Consider the following 17,972-nt stretch of genomic DNA (forward strand, 5'->3'; position numbering starts at 1 on the left):
GATATATAAGTTACTAAAATCAGTGCCGGTTTTTCATAGCATTATTATAAGTAGGTGCAAGATTCTCTCGTTTTTTTCTCTTTTTTTTTTATCTACATTTCGTATGAACTCTCTTGAGGAAACGATGGAAATCAATAAAAATCTAGACGACGTTGTCCTTAATTTAGGATTCAGATGGCGCTTTGTGTTTAATCACAGTTTTACTTACTCAAAGTAGCTAAATACATGCTTATTAAACATGCGCTTGTCAATTTATTTACACACTCACACATTATGTACTTGAGTTGTGTACATACATATCTATATATATGTGTGTATATATATGTGTATATATATATGAGTTGTATATATATATATATATATATATATATATATATATATATATATATATATATATATGTGTGTGTGTGTGTGTGTGTGTGTGTGTGTAAAACTTTTGTCAACTAGAATGGGGAGAAAATGGGAGAAAACACAAAAAGGAACAAAAAAAATAAATATATAAATATATTTTTCTCGTCGAAATAAAGAATGAAATGTAATATTTATGAGGTAGAAAGTTTGGACAGAATTATTGTGTCATAAATAAAATTTATTGTATCAGCAAATGTCTGCAGATAGTTTTGTTAGGCTGGGTATCTGGAAGTGTGTGCGTATGTGTGTGTGTGTGTGTGTGTGTGTGTGTGTGTGTGTGTGTGTGTGTGAGAGAGAGAGAGAGAGAGTAGGTTATGTAAGAAAGGAAGAACAAGATAGAAAAGATTAAAGAGCGGTGGTGAGTGTCAAAAGCAGTGGAAGAGAGAGGGGGAGAGTAAGAGATAAACGCAGCGATAGAACTGTCAAAGGAACAGATGGATTATTTCTCAATGCATGTACGTATTTTTCTTATTTTTATTTATTAACATTCTTTCTAAAATGAGGGAGCTGCTTTCTTGCAAAGAATCAAAAGCTCCATCATTGGGGTTTGGATAACAACAACGATTATGATTACATATCGAACGTTAAGAAAGTTTTACATATATTTCCTGTTCCACTTACAGAGTGTATCTGTAAAATTGTGTTAGCCGCTCTTTTTCTTTGTATAAAAACCTTAGATTTTCCCGGATTGTGGCTCGGGCATCTACAAACATAAACCGAGTTCACCATTCATTATTGGTATTAATGTAAATTCATAAACAGGGTAGAGAAGTTGCAAGTTTCGTAACAGTTGTCCGTGTATATTTACCATCTCACTGATTTTGCGGACCCCTTTATATTTCAGGCCTTACCTTATAAACGCTTATGAAATTTATACATAAATATTTCCTTAAAATATCATATATTTTTACATTTATTTATTTGACAGTATTTAACAAGTAGGTTTATTGTCAATTAAAAGATTTCGATTAAAAAACATATAAAATCAAATTGCCCACAAAAAGTATTTGCTGTCCACGGATCCCCTGTCTTGTCCTTGCGGACCCCCTGTGGTCCGCGGACCACAGTTTGAAAAACCCTGACTTACACTATCACAGGACCGTCTTTTCTGCGGATGGCATTGTATATTGTTTTAGCAATACCATCATGTGGGAGGTTGTACGTCGAAGACATTTTACGACAGTTGCTAATTACATGTGTTTTGTGCTCCAAAAATGAGTGACATAACCGACAGTAATGGTTACATCTTAGTGTTTAAGGGGCTTCGTTGTCTCGTTCGTTTATGAGGTATTTTGTAGCTGTCTCCCGCTCTTGAATTGCGAAAACATAGCCTTCACTTTGTAATGTGAAGTAGGAGTAACAATTGTAGAAGAGGCTACAATTAATGTTAATATCGTTATCTTTTTCTAGTTTGAGGGAAACATACTCATGGTTAATCTTTTTGTGGTATGCACAGTGTTTTTCTTTCAGATATTTGATAAGATGGTGAGCCCTGGTCTTCTAAGTTCATATGGGAGGTCATCAGAAAATAGGTGTTTCTTCAAAAGTTCCCTCAATATACTACACTTCGTTTTCTTCGGCACGAGGTTGGTGAATTTTTGCTGCTATTGTTTAGCAGGAGCTTTTTGAGAGATATCACGCGGTACACTGAACTTAAACTGTCGATGCCACTGATTCTCTGCAATTCTATTGTTGAAGTAATGATTTTGCAGAGTTTTACGTCTGTGGAACGAACTTCCTCTACGGACCAGACGAGTGTTCCAAACGTCTCTATCAGAACGAGTATTGGAAATACATTGTGGGGCATGGTCATGTGAGAGGGAAGCTTTGATTGGCAACCGGTATTGGTGTGTGTTTACACCCCCGTAACTTAGCGGTCCGGCAAAAGAGACCGAATAAGTACCAGGCTTTAACGAAAAAAAAAGTTACTGTGGTTGATTCGTTCGATTAAAATCCTTCAAGTTGATCCTCCAGCATGGTTGCAGTCTAATGACTGAAACAAGTAAACGATAAAAGATATATATATATATATATATATATATATATATATATATATATATATATATATATATATATATATATATATAAGGTTGAGGAGGGTATTGGATTTAACCAAACCCCGGAGGCTACAGGTAATACCGAGTAAGTGCTGTATACCGATTAGTTTGCCCCAGTCGTTGTATGAACAGGATTGGGTATATATATATATATATATATATATATATATATATATATATATATATATATATATATATATACATGAACATAAATATATATGAATATATTTGTATATATATATATATGTATATGTATACATGTATTGATATGTATATATATGTATATATATATATATGTATATATATATATATGTATATATATATACACACACACACACACACACACACACACACACACACACACACACACACACACACACACACACACACACACACACACACACACACACACACATATATATATATATATATATATATATATATATATATATATATATATTAACTAATAATAGAATGACAACAAAAGAACGAAACTATTTCGAAGTCATACTAATATATACTTTTGTTATTTACACCACCTGTCCTCGTCTGTTGTTATTATTTGTATATTCTCCCATATATATATATATATATATATATATATATAGTCTGTTTCCTTGTTGACAAATTGGAAAATTATATATTTCGGTTAATTACTGTGTAAATCATGTCAATTTTTTTATTAATTGCTGAATATTTATTCACGATTTTTGTAAAAAAAAATTGGCAAAATGTAACATACTTAAAGTTTTGATTTGATTTGATCTGAATAAAAGGATTGTGGAAATTTCCATTATTTCTTGCGGGCCAAGTCAACCTTGCTGTTTACGTGGGAACTCCAGCTTAGATCGTATTAAAAAATTACTCCAGGATCTCTGGTGTTGTTGGATGACACTAGGGAGTCGCCCGAGGGAAGAGCATATGGTAATTTCAGAGTTTCCTCTTTCCCAAAGTGGATCAAGTCAAACTTATCTTCATTTTTAAAAGCACATTGTTTTTTTCCGCCCATTGGACAATAGCAAACGGATTTGACCCATTTCAACTGCAGCCATACACCAAAAAAAGTGGTAAGAGTTTTGCTCCAAAATTTAAATTTTGAATTTGTTTTCATTATAAAATTATACCTCAGCTAAAAAACATCTATTGGCTTCGGAATACAATGTTGTCTTTTTCTTTCTATATTTTTTATTTCTCTCTCACTCTCTCTCTTTCTCTCTCAGTTTTTCTCTTGTTATTAAAAATAAAACAATAAATGTCCAAAATGATTAAGTGTTTCAATTGAAAAACATATATTAAATGCGTGAGTGAAGGTGCGTGGCTTAGTGGTTAGGGCATTCGGCTCACGATCGTGAGTTCGAATCCCGGCGACGCGTTGTGTCCTCCTTGAGGAAGACACTTTATTTCACGTTGCGTTGCTCGAGTCCACTCAACTGGCAAAAATGAGTAGTACCTGTATTTCGAAGGGCCAGGTTTGTCACACTCTGTGCCACGCTGAATCTCTCTGAGATCTACGTTAAGTACCCATGTGTCTGTGGAGTGCTCAGCCACTTGCACGTTAGTTTCACGAGCAAGCTGTTCGACCCTCTTCGTCGTAACCGACGGAGTGCTCCTTTAATATGTGTGAGCTGATTTTTGAATTGTATTTTGCTACTTACTAAAATTTCCATATATATTTTTCTTTCTTTTTTTTTCTGTGAAATTTTAATGTAGTAAACATAAGGAAATATGAAGAACTCGAAACTGGTTTCTATAATATAATACAAACACACAACAACACACCTAAACACATACTTGGTTGTATTATGTACCTACCTACCAACAAACTTACACCCATACATACATGGATGTATGTGTATTTCTATGCATGCATGTAAACATATGTATGTATGTATGTATGTATGTATGTATGTATGTATGTATGTATGTATGTGTGTGTGTATATATATATATATATATATATATATATATATTGTATGTATACATATACATGTCGGTATGTACATATATGGATATATGCATATAATCATATATTATTTATGTTATATATATATATATATATGTATAGCGATTTCCAATCAGAAGATGGGTCCAGTGTAAATCCGTGGGTAGGAGAGGTGCAGCCGGAGGGTATAAAGTTCAGAATCAAACAGTCCAGATCCAGAAGGAAAGAAGGTAGAATCCAAAAGTTGGTAGTGTGTGATGAGAGGAGACAGGATTAGCTATATGTATATGTATATGTATATAGTGAACTGTCCGCATATATTGCAAACTTTCTTTTCTCTCTATCTTTCTACTTCTCTCTATCTTTCTACTTGTCTCTCTGTATATGTATATGTATATATATATATATATATATATATATATATATATATATATATATATATATATATATATATAGAGAGAGAGAGAGAGAGAGAGAGAGAGAGCTACCAATCTGTCTGTCTCTGTGGCTGTCATTAAAACTTTGTTTTTAATTTTCTCAGTTTCCTCCATTTTTTTTTTCTATCCTGGCTATTTTCCTTTTCCTCTTTGCTCTCTTTACCCACAGCCACACACCCTTTCTTTCTCCACGTACCCAAGGCATTTCCCCCCCTATTCTTATATAATCTTCAGCGTGTTTCTTCTGCTGACTGCCATTTCTCTTCCGCACACATCTGCTTGCCGTCTCGCTAGCCTTTTAGCTAGCCGTCTATCTAGTCGTTTATGTTAGTTATTAGTCCAACAGACGAAGGAAGAGACGGGACACGTCCACCGATTATATTGACTTGCATTATTGCAATGATCGTAGAACTGGAAGCGTCAATGTATTTGATGGAGATGTTGTGGACGGATACGTCATGGCGATGATTGTTGGTGATGTTCAAAATGACTTTGCTTTTCTTTTCAAGGTCAGCCTTGACCAAACAAACTGATAACAAAAAGTGCATTCCAGCCGTGATCATCTCGTTTTTTGGCATAGCAAGGATTAGATTGTACAATATGTCCTCTAATTTTTAAGGCGATAAGATGTGATTTGAAGGAGATCCGGTTGCTATTTCTCGCAAGTCAATTGACCACATAGGAGGCTACTGCATTGGTTCATATACTGTGTGCATTAGTGATGGTTGTAGATATATTGATGGTGATGTTTATAAGAATTTTGATGATGAATTGTTAGTGATGGTGTTGGTGTTGGTAAAGCCAGCGAAGAATAGCAATGGACAGTCGTAGAGGTGGTTTTGATGTTAGCGTAGATGGTGCTGTCGTCGGTGACAGTGGTAGTATGGCGGATGATTGCGATCGTAGCGGTGTTGAAAATAATGGCATAAAGGATGCTGAAGTCAGTGTTAGTGGTAGATTTGTGCTTGTAGTATTGGTGCTTGTAGCGATAGGAATGATGGTGTTAATGTTTATGATGGCAGCATTAATGATGGTGTTGTAGAGTGTGATGATGGTAAAGATAGTGTTGAGTGAGACCTGACGTATTTTATCGAATCTCAGTAAGCCAATCAATAAAACCGAGTTACAACACGTTCATCTTTTCTACTGTCGTGTTCCTGCATACATTGCACATATTACAATCAAAGCATAATGCATACAAGTTTCTTCACTCTGCATACAACTTACAGTTTGCATAGGGTAATACGGCATACTTCACAATGAATACATTCTAATCATGTACGGCACACTATACACTGCGTTGAACATATCCCGCATACTACACATTCTTTGTTGCACAATAATACTGCACATTATATAAAATGCAGGCGGTATGCTGCAAATTCTATGTTGCATACTTCACAATGCAGGTTGCATAATGTTAATGATGAATAATAAATGTCTCTTCCTGATCCACAGGGACGCCGTCTCATAAGGCCTTAACCTGCCTAATATCAGCAAAACATTCACGCACACAAACACACACGGAAGCGTGCTCAAGCACACACACACTCACATACTCATATATACATAGTTATGCATACATATAGCTACGTGCAAGCATAGTCTCACGAACACATCAATAAGCACACGCTTATTGACACATCTACCTTTCTCTCTCTTGCTTTCTATAAAGATGTGCTTGTGTTTGCATACCCACTTTCATGCTCAATTCCTTCTTTCTTTCTTTCTTTCTTTCTTTCTTTCTTTCTTTCTTTCTTTCTTTCTTTCTTTCTTTCTTTCTTTCTTTCTTTCCTTCTACCTGTTTCTTTTTCATTCTAATTCCCCATTCTTACTCTCTTCTGTCTGTCTGTCTATATATGCAAGTATAAATGTATGTATGAGTATAAACGCGCATACAAACGTCCGTATGCACATACACAAGTACATACATACATACACACGTACATACAGACATATATACATACATATGTACATACATATATACATATATATGTATATACATACATATATACATATATGCATACATATGTATATACATACATATATACATGTATATATATATATATATACACATATATATATATATATACATATATACATACATATATATACATATATTTGTGTGTGTGTGCGTGTGTGTATAAATATATGAAGAGAGATGGAGAGAAGGAAAGAAAGAGAGAGAGAGGGGCGGGGAGAGAAACAGAAACTAATATATACAGATATGGAGGTGTTTTGAGGAAACCAAATAGAGGAATGCATACAATATTGAAGTATGAACTCGAAGGCGCTGCGTTCAAACCCATCTTCAAATATTTGGAACAGAAAAATGAATTGGTTTTGTTTATATGTAGTTGTCATAAATAGGTACCAGACTACGTAGAATTGTAGTACAAGATAAACTGCCGTGCATTTGGCTCCAATCTATGAGAAGCTTTATCCCACATCCGATTCACATTATTGAGCAGGATCATTGAGCAGTTTCAAAAGACAAGAGCTTAAGAAACTCACATTATTATACATACACGCAGAGAGAAAGAGACAGAGTGGGGAGTGAGAGAGAGAGAGAGAGAGAGAGAGAGAGAGAGAGAGAGAGAGATAGAGAGAGAGAGTGGTTTAGAGGAATTCACTAACACATACATAACACAGACATACGCGTGTATGATGTCTGTGACTGTGTACACCTATATAAGTATGTATATATGCATGTATGTAAATATATGTATATATATTATCTTTTCGAGAATTATTTGCTCCGTATTTATATATATATATATATATATATATATATATATATATATAAATATGAACTTATATGCATATGTATGTATATATGTATACACACACACACATATATATGTATATATATATATATATATATATATATATATATATATATATATATATATATATATATATATATATATATATATATATATATACATATATATATATATATGTATACATATATATACATATGCATATAAGTTCATATTTATATATATATATATATATATATATATAAATATATCAATACGGAGCAAATAATTCACGAAAAGATAATTTGCGAAGATACCATTGACTCTGTGTGTAGCTTACCAAACACATGGTTCCGGGTTCAGTCCAACTGCGTGGCACCTTGGACAAGTGTCTTCTACTATAGCCTCGGGACGACCAAAGCCTTGTGAGAATATCGTTTTTGAATAACTTTTGGAACCCGTTCTTATTGCCTATCATTGTTGAGTAATTATGGCTGGCAAATCCAAGTTTGTTCCTCATAGTTACATCTTCTTTTGTAAGCGCAGACTTGACAGCATTGTACAAACCCTGAGACGAACCATTTTCTACTACAATGGCATCCAGATGAGCAACCTTGACATCAAGCGATTGTTCATGAACAAAGCGAAGAACTGTTGATAAGATTTGTGTCACTGATATGTCCGTACTCTCACCTATCACTAATGAAAACTTTTGTTTCTTGAGAATTTCCAAAATTCCATTTCGTTCATAATGTGCAATTCCGTCTTGCATATATTTTTCATTTGTAGATTTTTAGCTATTTCTCTATCGGGAAAGGCCTTTTTACAAATTTCATCTAAGTGATTTATATGGATGAAAGGTGCGTGATGTTCAACAACAAAACCTGTTAGTAGCAAGTTTGCCTTTGCTACTTTTTCATTTAATGTATCATCTGTTTTTTTTAAACAATAAATGAATCGCGGATTTCGCACAATCAAAAGCTTTCTTGTGTTTGGCAGAGTTTTTATGAGCTAACAGCGTTGATTTGTTAGCATTTTTCAACACAACGTTGCAACAAACGCAGTAGCAGGCGTCAGGATTTTTATCATCTTGCTGTAACCATTTTTAAAGCTCAGCATCATCCAACCACGACTTCTTGAAATTTTGGGTGTACCACTTCCTCTTTTTGTACGCACTATTGTATGTCATTACTTCGCAAAGGGTTACAAAACAAAAACACTCCCTCAAAATGTTGTTAAACAAATTTTAAATCGCGAGTAACAGTCGAAGCGCACACCATCAACACAGTCAAGCTGTCAATTGGCGGTGTCAGAGTTTCAGACAAGTGCACAAACGGCCACCAATGCGTTGTAAATTGTAGTTGCCCGATATAATACAAGTATAAACAAATAATGAACGCGTACGATCAGTAATTACGTCACACAATATTTGTATCGATAAATTCATTACGTGAGATGATTATGGATGATGTATAGAAAGTTTACAAAGTATTAGAAGAGGTGCAACTTTGGCACATATTGCATACAAAGAGTATGACACCGAATTCTCGTTAAAAGATGTTTGCAGCCAAAACTAACTTAAAAACCCAGATTTCTTGAATATTTGGTAATTAAAATCCATAAACCCATCGTTGCTCAAAAAACCCCAGATTTGGGTGGAAAAACCATTAGTGGCATCCCTGTATATGTCTATTATACACCATTTTAAACTCATGATTACCTGTATTTGTAAACGTGTGTGTGTGTGTGTGTGTGTGTGTGTGTGTGTGTGTGTGTGTGTGTGTGTGTGTGTGTGTGTGTGTGTGTGTGTGTGTGCTTGTGTGTGTGTGTGTGTGTGATGTCCTATAACTGTCTGTCTCTCTAGTTTTGTAGGGTCTTCTCTGTTGCTGTCACATAATGTGACATTTCAAAATTTTCAAATTTGGTATATTGACGAAATTTTCCACGTTAAATCCGATTTTGTTATTTATTTGTTCCAGAAAAATTGCAGAAAAATGTTATTGAGGTTTAAAGTTTAATGGATTTTATCTAATCAGAAAACAAGATTCGGAAGCTGGCATTTTCTGTATGATAGCTGTCTATCACAAAATGAAAGCAAAATCATTACGAGGAGGAGTTTTTTTTATTAAACAAAAGAAAGCAAAACATTACGACGATCAAAGTTGTAAGAACGTCTGAAGTTAGTTTTAATGAGTTTTAATGAATAAAGTCATGTGAAATGGTCGAACAGACATGTAAATAATTTAAACATGAAAAAATATTCTCAACGAATCTTTTGTTTTTTGCGAAAAATTGCACAAGTCTGTCCTGATCAAGAGTCCTATCTGTCAGGGAAAGCATGGTCTAACATGGAACAAACAAGAACTTATATGACATTCTATTGTAAAAATATGCCCGGCAACGATGGACTATTCAGCTAGTCTTGAATTAGAACTGAATAATGATATACATGCATACTCGTGCATGCATGTATCTATACACATACATGCTTTTATATATATATATATATATATATATATATATATATATATATATTTTTTTTTTAATTACGAATTCTTTTGTATACACATATAAAAATTAGTATATTTATACATACATACATAATATTACGTACATGTATGTATGCACACACACACACACACACACACACACACACACACACACACACATATATATATATATATATATATATACATACATATACATAATCACATATATATATATGCATGTTTATATACATACATATATATATATATATATATACATATATATAAGAATTTAAGGATTGGAGAAAATTCTTAAATATACTCAAATACCCAAAATTTCAAGGAGTTCCTGCCTTAAAAACAGGAGCTAACCACAGTTATTTTGTGTTCTTTGCTACATTGGTTTCTATTAACCCATTTATTCTATCAGAAGAATTTTTATTCATTAAGATAGAAGAAATACACATAATTATATACATACACACACACACACACACACACACACACACACACACACACACACACACACACACATATATATATATATATATATATATATAGGTAAGTGATAGGCTTGCCTCAATCGGACTCACTACATAACCTCAACCTCCACAATGACTCATTACATAACCTCCACATAATAAAACAACGGCTAACTAGCCAAACAGAATTGCTGCTTCTTGTATTTGTTGCTCCATTCTCCACATAAATATATATATATACATATATATATATACACACACACACACACACACACATATATATATATATATATATATATATATATATATATATATATATATATATATATATATATATATATATATATATACATACATATATTTCTGTAATACAAACACGTACACATAAAAATGTACATACTCGATACAAACAGCACAGCACGTAAGTCTAGTCAACAAGTAGCTACATAATATTGTCCGAATAGTTATTTTTCTAAACTTTCTTTAATATATAACAAAAAATAACTTACCATCAGCATTCGTGTCGTAGACATAACGTACCTTTTGTCTCCATGTTTTCCTAAGCGTTCTCGAACTGATATGTCGTCTGCTCTTTCCATTTGGTCACGTGGTAGCGTGTCGTCTGCTTAAAAACCGCTTTACGAAGTCTATCTTTGTCTTCCTACCCTCCCCAACCTACCACTGTTTATCTTGGCTTCTCCCTTCCTCCCTCTCTATTGTTCTCTCCCTTCTCCTCCCTTCCTCCTTGTCTCTCTCCCTGGCTCTTTTTCACTTAGACTGTTTCTCAGTATCTCTTTCTCTGTGTCTTTCTCTATGTTTGTCTGTCTGCTTACCCCTCTCTCTCTGTATCTTTCTTTAACTGTTTACTAGTTTCTTTCAACTCTTCCTGGTTGCGATTATTTTGCATTATCTATCATCCCAAAACAATTGACACACATCGATTTTCCATATGTAGTAGATACATACATACATACATACATATATATGCATATATATACATATGTATGCATATATATATATATGCATATATATATATATATATATATATATATATATATATATATATATATATATATATATATATATATATATACATATATACATACACACACACACACAGACATATATATATATATATATATATATATATATATATATATATATATATATATATATATATATATATATATATATACCGGAGTAAGCACATGAAATGTGCAGCAAGGTGGAAAAAAGAGTACTCAAATACCAGAGGTAGAGTAATATGCTTTATTTAAAAGCAGCAGAAATATAACAAAAGACTGTTACTCTGAGTTTCACGTTCCCGTTCATCGGGCAGCTTTGTTATATTTATATATATATCAATATATATATATATATATATATACTGTGGGACAGTATCAACTTCACCCCACCGCACGCATGTACATGCGCACACGCATAGAAATGTTTCACTGATACATATATATATATATATACTAAGACATATTTATGCGCGAACAGACTTCTGTATTTCAACACACACAGGCACACACACACATACACACATATATACACACATATGCATTGACACATACTAAAAAAAAAACACGTATACATATACTACAATGCACGCACTCACACATTACACGCAATCGCTTGCGTGTGTTTTGCACATACACAAATCAGGAGTGATAAACCCATTTGTACATACTCCCAGATACCCACAGACATTCACAAAAGAATAAAAGTGAGAGCGGATGTCTGACAGTTAAAAGAGAACGAAAGCATCGTGCGCAGATCATCGCAATCACGGATGCCTGCAGATGTTTGTGACAAAACAAACACTATAGACTATATTGGACAATGGAATTCGCCTGTGTTTATCGCTTTGCATCAACGAAGCAGAACGCTTGATTATTTTTATTCATTTACCCATCAATCTATTTGTCTGTATACCCATCCACAACGTATCCCTTTCTCTATAAATACGAGATTATGTAGGTATATATATGTCATTGTTCGGTTTTCTATGTATGCATGTATGTATATATGTATGTATGTATGTATGTATGTATGTATATGTGTGTATGTATGTATGTATGCATGCATGCATGTATGTGTGTATGTGTATGTATGTATGTATGTATGTATGTATGTATGTGTGCGTGTGTGTGTGTGTATGTATGTCATTATTCAGTATTTCAAGATTTCTCGCCAATAGAGAAAGAACCGGTTTCTAACCTAGATCCAAGGTTCTTCCATTGGAACTTCAACATTACCAACAGGGTATTTTGTACGTACGTACATATGTATGTATGTATGTATGTATGTATGTATGTATGTATGTATGTATGTATATGTATGTTTTATGCCTGTATTCTAGGATGCATATAGTAACATATCTAGACATGCTCATATATATTTAAATGATAAACTTCCGGTAAGTTTTACAGATTTTTACAGTTCCAGTGTTGGACTAGATCTGTAGTCTTCGAATCAGCTTTCTCCTTTCTGGTTTTGAGAAGCCTAATTTCCCAAGATTGGTATTTAGGCAGCGTCTTATGTATCCCAGGGACCCAATAATTACATGTATAGACAGGTATATAATTACAGGCATGTGCACGCACGCGTCTATATATATAGGCCATTTGATAAATATACAAAAACCGTTAGATCCACTTAAACATTTAAATTTAATTGTTCTCAAAGCGACGAAAATGTTATGGCAAGTTAAATTTAAATGTTGAAGTGAATCTAATGGTTTTTATGTGTTTTTTATACGGCTTATAAACATCTAGCTGCAATTGTTTTCGTTCCAGCACACAATCTCAGATCAGGTCACTCGCTATGCAAGTACATATATATATATATATATATATATATATATATATACGACGGGTTTCTTTCAGTTTCCGTCTACCAAATCCACTTGCTATGGTTGGCCCGAACCTAGAGCAGAAGACACTTGCCCAAGGTGCCACACAGTGGGACTGAACCCGTAACCGTGTGGTTGGTAAGAAAGCTAGTTACCACACACCCATACATATATATATATATATACATATATATATCCGTATATATATGAAACTTCGAAGTCTCATATTGTCGTTCAATCCTCAAAATGAGGAGTAGATGGACATCCGACAACTGATGAAGGGTCGTTCTTTATGTTACTTGTCCTGTTTTCCATTTGTATCTCTTGTTGTTTGCGTACTCAACTCGTTTGTTTTCGTATTTCATATGTATGTATACATATATGCACACACACAGACACACACACACACACACACACAAATATATATATACACATGTAACACGTGCATTCATATATACATAAATATATATATATATATATTTATATGCATGCATAACTATATCTATATACATAAGTATATATATATATGTATATATACATTAATATATATACATATACATACATGCATATATGCATATATATATATACACATAAATATCTCTCTCTATGTATATACATCTATGTATATACACGTGTGTATGTGTTTGTATGCATGTATATATGTGAGAGAATAGTTTCAGTGTTAATAGTGAAAGTATTAAACTGAAAGTATTATCTCACATTACAATAGAGATGTTATTGTTTCCCTTTTGACACGTAATAATGAAATAATGTAAGAGATAAGAGATTGCTCCGGGTTCGTATTAGGCAAGAAGCTGAAACTTTTTGGGCCCATGACACTGCATGGACCCTAAGTAATGCATGTGTAAAATTTAAATGGAATCAGTTTGGTAGTTCTCGAGTTTTAGTGATGCACACATACAGAAACACAGAGAGACAGAAACAGATTTTCTGTTATATATATATCAAGGTGAGACACACATAAGAAAGAAGGAAACAAAGGACCACTGATGAGGTCACAGAAGTGTGACGAAAGAACTCTGGCCGAAATAAGATTAAGATTAATGTAATATAAAGCTGAAGCAAATTAACACCAAATATACAGTGCGTGTGTTTTTATTGGCTAAACTGGCAATATGACCATCCCCAAGTACAACAATATATATATATATATATATATATATATATATATATATATATATATATATATATATATATATATATATGTATATATATATATATATATATATATATATATATATATATATATATATATATATATATATATATACACATACACTTCGTGTTGTATCTGGTTTGCGAAATTTCTTATGAGAATCTGTATTGAAACAAATCTTGTGTCTGGAGAGAGCTATAATGCCTTAATATAACATACTTACCTGTTCAATTTCTACTCATTTATTAACTCGTTGGAAATTGAACCGGTGAATGTGTTATACTAGGGCACTAAGCCCACCCCTCCCCAGGTAACAATATTATACATACATACATACAATTTCGCGTGCGAGACGCGAATTTTTTTCCCCACGAGAGTTCCGGACTCCAGTTATGAACTCGTTTGCATACAGCCAATCAGAGCTCAACTATCAAACTAATGTCCACCAATTCACGAAAATACTCTGGTTGAGTTCAGTGGAAAATGTGTGTTATAGCAAAATGTAACTGTTCTAAATGGGTTAATAACAGTGACAAATGTGTAATTTAGTGTATAAAGTGAATGCGTAAATTACTAGAAAATATAAATGAGTGTAGTTTCTTAATTTTTTGACAGATTTTGTACATTCCTAATTTAAAATGTTGGTTTTGATCTGGAAACATCGTAATCAATGTGGCGTTGTGTCGTCTTGCGCCCTCCTTCCATATATCAATGGGTGCATGCATCATCGCTGATCTTAGTCTGAGCATAGGTACTTAATGATAGTTCCATGGAGATGGTGATCAATTGATCTATGAGGATGGTGTTGGGGAGGAGAATGTGGTGCTTACGTGAGACCTGCTATGCAGTACTCACAGAGTGGCATACACCATTTTATACCTGACTGGGCTGTACTGTAGTAGTCCACAGTATATGGATTTTCAAGGTGAGCTCTGATTGGCTATATGCAAATGTGTTCATTACTGGGACCCGGAACTCTCGTGGGAAAAAAAAATTCGCGTCCGGGACAAGGTGAGAAATTGACACAAAAGGAATCACGTCATAATTAATCGGTTGATCATCAACAGACAAAAGACTGTTGATCATCCGATCAATTAAGATGTGAAGCATTTCACCCGGTGTGTTAATGATTCTGCCAGCTCGCCGCTTCCCTATTATTAAATAATAAACATCAATACTATTAAGTAATACTGAAACCCTGCGTATTTCATTAATATATAGGTTTAAACTGGGGAAGCTTGGATGTTAACATCACTTTTAAGAGGTAGCTTGCTTACCAACCACATGGTTCCGGGTTCAGTCTCTCTGCGTGGCACCTTGGGCAAGTGTCTTCTACTATAGCCTCGGGCCAACCAAAGCCTTGTGAGTGGATTTGGTAGACGGAAACTGAAAGAAGCCCATCGTATATATGTATATATATATATATATATATATATATTTGTGTATCTGTATTTGTCCCCACAACATCGCTTGACAACCGATGCTGGTGAGGTTTACGTCCCCGTAACTTAGCGGTTCGGTAAAAAGAGACCGATAGAGTAAGTACTAGGCTTACAACGAATAAGTCCTGGGGTCGATTTTCTTGACTAAAGGCGGTGCTCAGGCATGGCCGCAGTCAAATGACTGAAACAAGTAAAAGAGTAAAAGAGTAAAAGATATACCTTTGGATATCCTTGTTGCTTATTGTGATATATATATATATATATATATATATATATAAATAAAACAAATGATATATAAGCATATGCATGTATATATACATTTACATGTATATATAGATGCATATTCGGGTACAGGATATATATATATATATATATATATATATATATATATATATATATATGACATACTTCTTTCAGATCTTCACATTTACATATATATATATATATGCGTACATATGTGCATATTCTTGTATGAATGTGTGTGTGTCTGTGTGTTTGTGTGTGTCTGTGTGTGTGTGTGTGTGTGTGTGTGCATGGTATCCTGAGCCTTGTGAGTGGATTTGGCATACGGAGCTCCTCGTTTATATATATACATATATATATATATATATATGTGTGTGTGTGTCTTTGAGTCCATGTTTGTGCCCCCACCATCAGTTGACAATTGATGTTGGTTTGTTTATGTCACGTAACTTAGCGGTTCGCCCAAAGAACCCCGATAGTATAAGTACTAGGTTTAAAGAGAATAAATCCTGGGGTCGGTTTCTTTGACTAAAGACCCTTTAATTTGGTGCTCCAGGATGGTCGCAGTTAAATAACTGAAACAAGTAAAACAATAAAAGAATACATACGTACATACATGCATACATACATACATACATACATACATACATACATACATACATATATACATACATACATACTTATACATCTAGATGGAGGCGTGGTTGTGTGGTAAGGTTGTGGGCAAATGTCTTCGGCTATATATTCTGGCCTTGTGTGTGGATTTGGTAGATGGAAACTGAAAGAAGCTCGTCACGCGCGCCCGTGTTTGTGTGTTTGTATGTGTGTGTGCGTGTGTGTGTGTGTGTGTGTGTGTGTGTGTGTGTGTGTGTGTGTGTGTGTGTGTGTGTGTGTGTGTTTGCCCCCGTCACTGCTTGACAAACGGTGTGGGCGTGTTTTTAGTCCATGTAACGTAGCAGTACAGCAAAAAAGAAACCAATACATAACAGGTTTTAAAAAAGTACTGGGCAAGATTCAGTCAAACTAATAAAGTTTTCAAGGCTGCTGTCTGGTGGCTGAAACAAATAAAGTATATACATACATACACACACATACCAAGAAAGAGATTGTTTAGAACTTTAGGGTACGTTATGTCGATAGCGACCATTAGGTATTTTCTTCTGTTATTTCTTAAAGTATTCAATCAAAAAAAGGTTTAGGAAAGTAAGTTAGTAATTTGAAGTAATACTACATATACATGTCCGTCTACACATGTCTGTCTATACATGTCTATCTATCTATCTATCTATCTATCTATCTATCTATCTATCTATCTATCTATCTATCTATCTACCTACCTACCTACCTATCTATCTATCTATCTATTTATCTATCTATCTATCTATCTATCTATCTATCTATCTATCTATCTATCTATCTTTCCACACACGCCAGCTTGATTTAATTCGTCCTTAGTCGAAAGACATCTGTTATGTCCTGTTATTATTTTTATTTCTATTGTATTTGTGTAACATTGTTAGTTTTTCTTCCGTCCCTTTTTTTCTGTATACATTCGCTGTTTTCTTCCAAGGAATCTAATGCTCATAGCTTAGTTTTTTTTTTTCCTTGGGGCTGGCCAGATTGAAGCAATATCGAGAATAACCAGCCGAAATTGCAAAGATCTCGACTGAGGAAAG

General features: G+C 33.9%; 1 long non-coding RNA gene across 1 annotated transcript in view; it reads left to right on the forward strand.

Moving 5' to 3' along the window:
- Positions 1-435: 435 nt before the first annotated feature.
- The window catches only part of LOC149131613 (uncharacterized), a 136,466-nt gene continuing 118,929 nt past the window's right edge, over positions 436-17,972 (forward strand). Inside the window, exon 1 of the long non-coding RNA XR_016237552.1 lies at positions 436-866. This is a non-coding gene — a long non-coding RNA (uncharacterized LOC149131613). The remainder of the gene's footprint in view (positions 867-17,972) is intronic.

Source organism: Octopus bimaculoides, chromosome 20 (assembly GCF_046866305.1).
Source record: "Octopus bimaculoides isolate indiv1 chromosome 20, ASM4686630v1, whole genome shotgun sequence".
In the NCBI taxonomy this organism is placed as follows: domain Eukaryota; kingdom Metazoa; phylum Mollusca; class Cephalopoda; order Octopoda; family Octopodidae; genus Octopus; species Octopus bimaculoides.